This window comes from Furipterus horrens, unplaced genomic scaffold (assembly GCF_987537825.1).
Source record: "Furipterus horrens unplaced genomic scaffold, mFurHor1.1.pri manual_scaffold_7, whole genome shotgun sequence".
NCBI classification, from domain to species: domain Eukaryota; kingdom Metazoa; phylum Chordata; class Mammalia; order Chiroptera; family Furipteridae; genus Furipterus; species Furipterus horrens.
In genome coordinates, this window is record NW_028327177.1 from 18636890 (window position 1) to 18646199 (window position 9310).

Here is a 9310-nt window from a genome sequence, read left to right on the forward strand (position 1 = left end):
ACCACAGTTGACCTAATCATCACATTGTATGTCAAAGGATGGCCTTGCCACATTTTACTTCATCATTTCTCTTGCATACAACTCGCAGCATCCCCTTGAAGTCCAAATAGTGCTGGAACTCACATGGTTCTGTAAGAAATTATTCTGTGGTAAATACCAAGAGTCAAAATATTTGTTCCTAGAGTTTATGCTTACATATTTTTCATGTCCTATCAGATTGCCCCAAAGGTAGCAACTGGTTGAGCTCCCAGAAAAATCATGAGTGTGCCTATTACCCATACTAGAGAGTACAGGATCTTTTCCTACTCATTTTGGTCACTTTGAGGGTATATAGTAGTATCACATTATTGTTGAAGTTTACATTTTTCTGATTACTAAAGAGATTGAGCTTATTTTCATAAATGTATTCTGTGAATTGCCTATGCAAATGCTTTTTCTATTTTTTTTTTTTTGTTAAATTTCTTTTCTTAATTTAGAAGTTAAATACATGTTAATTTTTTTTTTATCAGGTTTAGCTGCTGAAATATCTCATCCCAATGTTGTAACATCTATTTGTTAAATGTGTCTATGGTTTCATTGTTGTGAAAAAATACTGTTCTATTTTTGATATTTAAATGTGTGAAAGAGAGTATATGGCTGAATAATTGCTTCATAATGAAAGATATAACTTTTTTTGTGGGAGATAAAAAACCTCAAATGAGTCAGAGGAAAGAAAAATCACCCTTGCATTAAGCACACATCCTATACCATTCAAATTTGTAATTAAAATCTGTGTCCTCTTGGATATTATTAGCAAATCATATTCTTATAAATCTGCAATAAACACTACCAGCAACAATAAACTAAGAAAAAATGGTGAAGGTTCATGAGAAGTTAGATACTGAATTTAGTTTTCTCAAAAAGTTGATGATAAATATGTGACTTACCCCTCAAATTTGTTGGCATTTATTATTTCCCTTGGGAGGCTGTGGTGACATCACTGGCCACATGACAACTGGAGGCCAACACAATTACTGAAAAAACATCAGATCTACATCACAAATTAATAGTCATTAAAACACTGTTGTCTGAAAATGGAAATATAACAGGGGCAATTACAAAAAGTTCATTACATAATACTGTGTAAAGTGTGACTTTTAAATATATTGGATGATTTGTCTGCTAAATTGATTTGGCTCATTATTGATATAAATTTTGTGTTTGTTTTTACAGTTATGAGAAATTAGATGATAGCTATTGATATGTGAGATCTGTTAGCAGAAGAGCGTTGCAAACAGTTACATGATGCCCATAAACCAGTGTCATCCGATGTTTTAGTCAGAAAATTAATTCCAGTAAGAAATTGTTTGTTCATTTAACTTATGGAATCAAAGAAAACATTTAAGAAGTTCTATCAGAATCATCTGACATCTTTGTGAATATTTTAAATTCAATTAAGAGGCTCAATGTTAAATATAAAATTGTCCTTGATGTGATAATAAAATTAGAAACATGGGATCGGCCAAATTGTGTAAGCATTGTTCTCACTAACTTAAGAAGCTTCTGAGTATAAAGATGTTCTTGTAATTTGGAGAAAATCTATAATGTTTTGAATTTTTGGAATTTGTAATAGCATCTAAAGAAGTGGAGATATCCTATCCATCAAAATAGAAGTGATAGTAGTGAAAGGTAATAACTATTTTACATATATATAGGGTATTTTTAAGAAAATAACATAAGATAAATAAATTCACAGAAGGTAAGAAGAGAGAGAAATAGGCAAAAAAAAAAAAAAAACACTTGAAGATATGTCTGAAAACATGCCGAATTCTTGGAAAACACTAATTTACAGATCTGAGAAGCTCAGAAAACTACAAGCAGAATAAAAACACAAGGAATCTATACTTCAAGACACATTATAGCCAAATTGCTGGAAAGCAAAGAGAAAAAGTCTTGAAAGCGAACAAGAAAAATGGCTTAATACAAAGAGGAACAACAATAAAATTATTGTGTGATTGCTCATCAGAAACCATGAAAGCTGGACTGATTCATTCAAAAGGAAGAAGAATACCACCAACAAAAAACTTGTAACTTAAGTATTCTAAATCTCGTCAGGCTATCCTTCATGAATAAAAACTAGTACCAATTTTAGATGAGCAAAATATAAAAGAGTGTTTTGCTAATAGGCTACCACTATAAGAAATGTTAAAGTCCTTCAATTTGAAAAGAAGTGTCACTAGGTGGCAACTCAGTTCTATAAATTGACAGAAGAGAATTTGAGGGGAGGAAATATTTTGAGGGTAATGGATGTATTTTCTTTTGAGATTGTGGTAATTAAGTAAATGTATTAATTTTCTAAAATTCATTATATTCCCTTCTTACTATGTTATTGTATGTAAATTATACCTAAATAAAATAAGTGTTCTGATGAGAAAGACCCTCTGGTGGGGACAACAGTTCATGTTTTGGTTCTTCCTGTAGGGAAACTAACTTCATGTCACTACCTACACCATTACACTTCCAGTAACTCCTGACAGAATCTGAAATAAAACTTATACTAGAGCTTGGATAATATTTTAATATGCCAATTTAAAATTCCCAGCATAATTATAGACATGATAGTCACAAGTACTTGGATAACTGACATTTTGTTAGGGAAAATACTTTCAATTTAAAATGCTTTCAACTCGATAATTTGACTTAGATAAAATAGTTTATCTTCTAAAGGCACTAGAAGCACAATTTTTCAGTTTGTTTTAAAACTGGGCAGATTAAAAACACAGAGTGTAATATAGTTTCCTCATTTTAGCTTTAAAACTTATTTAGGAAATTATTAAGAATCTTAATAGGAAGAATTGAATAAAGCAAACCTTGAGGCTGATACATGGGGTGGTATAAGAGAGAAGTGAGAATTTCTCTGATCTTTAATAAACACAATTTTTTCAATAGGTGAAAAATATTATCAGGGGCAATATAGAGAAAATAAGAGGTTTTAAAGCCGAAATTAATATTTTTGCAAACTACTATAAATAATTGTTATAATTGGCTATGTTTAAAAGTGGTTGAGGAATTCAAAGAATCTTATATATTAGACATTAAAAACTAAAATATGAATTTTGTAATCAATATATATTTGGAAAAATCTAATTTGTTAAAATCTTATTTATTAGCTCTATGTACCTATTTAGAAAAGTTAATTTTAAAATTAATAAATTTAGTCAGTGGATAAAAATCTAGTAATAGTGATAGTGAAAGAATTAATAATAATTGCTCTCTATGAATTAAACTATTTTGGGGGAAAATGTCAAAGTATAAAATAAAGAGAGGAAGAAATATATTTCCCTGCAAAACAATCACAAATACAAATCACCTTGGCAGCTTTCCTGTTTTAGTCCTCCTGGACTCTACCAAATGTTTTGTTTTATCATATTTCAGTAAATAAGAGGACCCTCAAAAAGAAAATGCTAGTCTAGACATGTGGTGATATCAACACAGCATAAATTTGGTGCCTCACGAAGCTTTCTTAGCTCCATGACCTTATACCAATTCCCTGTGATGGGCTCTCTTTCATGACACATTTGACATCCTTCTCTGGAAAAGTAGAAGGTAAAATGTGTTACAAAAATGTTAAAAATTCACCCTTGGCTTTTATCAAATAATAAAGTCAAAAATTATGTTGCCCAGACTATGTACCCCTTTCACAAAATCAGCAAGCCAATAAACAACAAGCAGGGACAAGAAACAGTGTTCGAACAAAAATGTGCAAATGTAAAACGAATTATAATGTCGAACTTCTGATGTGGACACGTAAAAAATGTATACACTCGAGTCACTCACCTGTGCGCACACGGCTCGCGCGCTCTCCGCCTGCCAGCCCTCCAGCTTGCCAGATCGCCCTGGCCGCGACCCATGTCCCGCCGTAAGACTGGCTGCACGCCTCGCCGAGTGGACCCCGCGCCCGCTGCCAACTCAGACAGCGAGACGGAGATGCGGGACCTGGTCATCGACGTGAACCCGGGGCCAAATCCGTGGCCCCTACAGGCCCCGGGACGGTGGCCCTCCTCCCCAATGGAAGTGCCCGCGTCGGCGCGGTTCGAGGGCGAGCTCCGCTACTCCCCGGACCTGGTGGCCTCCGGCGGTCCCCTCCACGCCCTCGGCTCGCGGAACCAGTGTGCGTCGTGGACTCCTCTGCTCCCGAATTCTCACGACCGCCAGCCCTGGACCGACAAACACCCAGACACGTTGACCTGTGGCCGCTGCCTGCAGACCTTCCCGCTGAAGGCCATCACGGCTTTCATGGACCACAAGAAGCTGGGCTGTCAGCTCTGTAAAGGACCCAGCCCTGGCCCGGACTCAGAACTGGAGAACATGAAGGCTTTGATCTGCCTCCGCTGCGGCCGACAGTTCACCAGGGCCTGGAAACTGCTGCGCCACGCCCAGTGGGACCAGGGACTGTCCATTTACCAGACAGAACCTGAGGCCCCAGAGACCCCACTGCTGCGCCTGGCGGAGGTGGCCGCAGCCATGTCAGCAGTGCTGGAGCCGGAAGTGGAGGCCAAGAGCTCCCGGGCCAGCAGCCTTCCCAAGAGGAGCCCCACCTGCCCCGTGTGCATGAAGACCCTTCGCTCCTTCAGCAACCTCAAGGTGCACATGCGCTCACACACGGGCGAGAGGCCCTATGCCTGCGACCAGTGTCCCTATGCCTGTGCCCAGAGCAGCAAGCTCAACCGCCATAAGAAGACCCACCAGCAGCTGCAGCCTCAGAGCCCCCACATGGCCAACGCCACTCAGGAACAGGCCTCAGTCGCCCCTCCGGAGCCAGCTGCCCATGCCGCTGCCCCAGCCAGAAGCCTCCTGTGCAGCCGCGGAGAAGGGGCTGCCGCGACGGCAGGTGCGCAGGAACCCGGGGCTCCGGGTGTTGGAGCTCAGGCCGGCCCTGGTGGGGACGACTGGGGAGTCACCATCAAGGAAGAGAGAACCGACTCTGCCCAGAGCCCAGAGATGTCGCCCAAGAAGACGCCAAAGCCGGTGGGCAAGAGCCACGGGCCCGGGGGCAGTTGCGAGTTCTGTGGGAAGCATTTCACCAACAGCAGCAACCTGACGGTGCACCGGCGCTCACACACTGGGGAGCGGCCCTACACCTGCGAGCTGTGCCCCTACGCCTGTGCCCAGAGCAGCAAGCTCAACCGCCACCGCCGCATGCGCGGCCTGGGGCCCAACAGTGCCCGTTTCGAATGCCCCCACTGCCGTGCCCTTCGGCCTGCGGGCCACCCTGGACAAACACCTGCGGCAGAAGCACCCCACGGCTGGCGGAGAGGCCTGAGTGGCAGGAACGCCCTTCCTGCTGTCCCTGGTACCACTGCTGCCATGTCTGTAGATCTTGTCCTTCCCCAGCTGTGAATAAATCCTCCCTAAAAAAAAAAAAAAAATATATATATATATATATATATATATATATATATATATATATACACACACACACACACACACACACACACACATACACGAGCCCTGGTTGGTTTGGCTCAGTGGATTGAGCGTCGGCCTGCGAGCTAAGTGTCGCTGGTTCGATCTTCCAGTCAGGGCACATCAGAGAAGGAAAACTCTGACTCCAAAAATCCTCCGCTGCCTTGCGGCATACCTCTTCAGGGGAAAGGCTAAGGGAGTAAACCCCGACGGAAAATCCAGAGCTGGAGTCCCTAAGGTGGTTTGACGTTGTAGTCAACACCGGCAACTCCTGCGGCGCACCTGAAGCCAAGCTGTATTGACTCCGTCTTTCCCTTGGACCCTTCAGCTGCGAAGAGAGGGGGGGTCTGCTGCATGGGCAACAGCAGACCCTCCATATCACCCTGCCCAGGCTCTGTAGCTTCAGCTTCACTGGAGAGGACACTCCAGGGACATCGCAAGATGTCGATTCAACACGGGAGGAGACAGATACCGTGTCACTCCCGAGTCGGACTGCACAACCATTCTCGGTGGTGCAGATAGACTCTTAAGAAGCTACACCATCGTCTCTCGAGACGGACGGCTGCCAATGACAACGATATATACACACTCATGACAAAACTATTTATAATAGAAGTGGACATACGGGATCTCACAATACTGTTTTTGTGGTTTTATTTCGTTTTTCTTTTGTATCAGACACTCTTAGAGATCATCTGCACATATCAAAACTAACTTCTTCAGCTTTTGGGTCTGCCCGGTGACTATTTTTGAAACTGTAGAACTGACACACACAGAGTTTAGGTGACACACTCCAGTGGTATAGCCATTTCATTAGACCAAACTATATGAGAGTAAAAGTTGAGATAAATGGCCTAAGAATTATAGCTTATTAAAAAGTCAAGTAAATAGTACTACTACTAGATTTGTCCTATGTACTAGCAATGTTGATTTAAAAATCAATAAAATAATCCAGCCTCTCTACATTAAAGTTGTGAATTAATGCATAATTTTAATATAAAGATGCTAAAAGAAAGGCAGTTTGAGAAAAATTAAAACTTAATGGCCACATTAATTCATTTTACTCACATTTACTGTGGAATTCTGTTTAAAGTGTGTTTTAAGTCTTTCTCTTTTATTGAGTTCTGGACATGAAAATCTGTGTTCAAGAAAAAAAAGAATTGGGTTCAAAGAAAAAGAAATATTTAGAGACAGAAACTAAGAATGTTTATTTACTTAGACTGGATGCCTTCCAAGTTGAAAAACAAAAATAATTAACATTTGAAACTTCTGTTGATAGGGTGTGAAAAAACAATTTTTTCTTGTTTTAAAGATAAGTATATTTTGTGAGTTTCTTGTCCTAGCAACAAAATAAGCCCAGGTGAATATTTTGATTAAATGTATATGACAATTTATTGATTCTAGGTTAAATATATATGGAAGCATGCAATGCAAATATTTAATAATAAATTTTTCTCTCTCCTGTCTGATCCTCTTTGGGCAGGGATCCTTCTAGGCTACAATGTGAGGAAAGAGTGAGCACACTTCGGGCCTAGCAGAGTCAGCATGTCATGAAACAGGAAAAGAGTAGGGGGGAAAGGAGGGAAAATGTGTGTTGATTGAACTCTATTCCCTTTTTATAAATAAAAGATGTATTTGTGAATAAGAGAGAGGGAGTCAGGAAGAGACTATTAATAGACTATCGTAACCAGTGGAAATGTCAATTAACGTGGTAATTGAAATCAGGAACCTGGGAGAGAAACAGGTGTCAGGTGCATATACAGGTTGGAGTTTGATGGGCAGAACATCCCTGTGCAAAGCCTGGGCTTATTTAAGTCAAAAGAGACAATTAAGTGATAGATAGGTTTAAAGTCAGATAGTCATGGAGAAGTTGAAGGTGAGCTTCCCAGCATTTTGTTGAATAAAGGAAAAATACAAGGAAACAGACTCAGATGAGAAACTGCTCAAAAAGAGCATGAGAGGGAAAGAACTAGCCCTTCCCAGAAGCGCCATAGAGGTGCAGGCAGGCGTGTTAGCCTCTTCCCATGAGGAAACCCGTGTCCTTTCCTGAAAACGGTGGCAGGAAGGCCCAAGGGGGGACAGAGGTGAGGGATCTCCTTTCTCTGATTCAGTACACTAACTGAACATGAACCATTAAATCATCCTTTATCATGAGCAACGATTTAAAGTTGTTAAGTCCCTGAGGATTATAGCACTACAAAATCCAGTCTGTTCAAAATAGGTTACAGGACCCACTGAAGTGCCAAAACTGAAGCCAAATGCTTAGATAGACAATAAATCAGTGATAACTACATTGACTTAAATACCTTTTAAATTTTTGGTGTTCAGCACTTGTCACATAAAATCAAAGAGTTAAGAGTTCTAAGCAAAATTACACAGACATTATTCCTTTCATTGACATTTTCTATTAATTATATGAGGTTCTGGTTTTTATATTAGGTCTTTTACATTTTTATTTTCTCTGATATACCTTGGGGGAGATATTAAAATGTCTCCTCTCTTTTAAAATGCTACACCTGGTGATATGCCATTAGGAGGCCACATCTAGATTTGCAACCTGTAAATCTAATTTGAGATAATTTGACAATATCTTCAAAGCAAATTACTAATAAGCTCTTAAAAAATATCTTGAATACTTCTGATCCTGCAGCCAGTGTAGTGATCTCTTTGTATCCTCCTAGGTGGCTCATTTTAAAAAAAATTATAAATAATATATGATTTCTAAAGCTCTGTGAGACATAAAACATTTTGTTATATTCCAAAATTTAAATTAAAATGGCAATAAAAAAAAACTTAATTTCACATGCAGAATATATGTGACAGGCTCTGGTTGGTTGTGTGGTGGTCCCTCAGGTTATTTTCCTCTGTCATGTTTGCCGACCCTATCCTATGTCTCATGAGAAAATAGAGAACATATCAAATTCAGTTTTATTGCCTCAAATCAAGGAAAAATTGCCACTTAGCATTATATTCTTATAGTCACATTAATCAGGTCTTTGTGAAAAGCAAATATAAAGACACCATAATGAAAAATTTTAATCCACTCTCTACAGTGAATTACCTGTTCTAACTGCCAATTACTGACAAACCCATTTTGCAGATGAAGTACTTAAACTGATTAGTAAAATTCAGTAGACAGCAAGTCTTACACTTCTAACCTATTTGTGGGATCAGTTGAGACTGTAAGCAGGTTTTACATATTAAATTGGCTAAACTGTGATAATATATTGGGTTGGCCAGAAGGTTTTTTAGTTTTTTCCATATGATGCCTCTGATAGTGCTTAGTTGTCTTTAACTTCATTCAAAACAATTTTGTTAGATTGTACTATAAAAGTTGTCATATCAGCGTGCATTTAAAAACATCAAATGGGTGAATTTTCGTGCAGCCATTTTAATATTAAAGATGCAAGAAGATACAAAACATTTTTGGCATATTATGCTTTATTATGATATTTCAAGAAAGATAAAAACTCAGCTGAAATGCAAAAATAAGATGTGTGCAGTATATGGAGAAGGTGCTATGACTGATCGAATGTGTGAAAGAGGTTTCTGAAGCTTCTTGGTACTATGGACATTTTTGCCAAATAATTCTTTACTAAGGGGCTGTTTCATGCATTGGGAGATATTTAGCAGTGCCCGTGGCCAATAGTGGGAGATAGCCAACAAATTCAAAATATCCAAATCAATAAAACTTTATTTGGTGAAAATAAAAAAAATAAAAAATGTCTTATTTCACAGAAAAAACTCAACAAAGTTTTTGGCCAGCCCCAAACATCAGCCACATAAATAGCACAATGTGACCTATGAACCATCGGAAAGTTCATCGCAGTGCTCATGTCCCTTAGTTTGTGCTGTTGTTACTGTA

At 39.3% G+C, this 9310-nt stretch overlaps 1 pseudogene; it reads left to right on the plus strand.

Moving 5' to 3' along the window:
• The first annotated feature begins 3888 nt into the window (after positions 1-3888).
• Positions 3889-5359, plus strand: LOC150004085 (zinc finger protein 296 pseudogene; annotated as a pseudogene).
• Positions 5360-9310: the final 3951 nt, after the last annotated feature.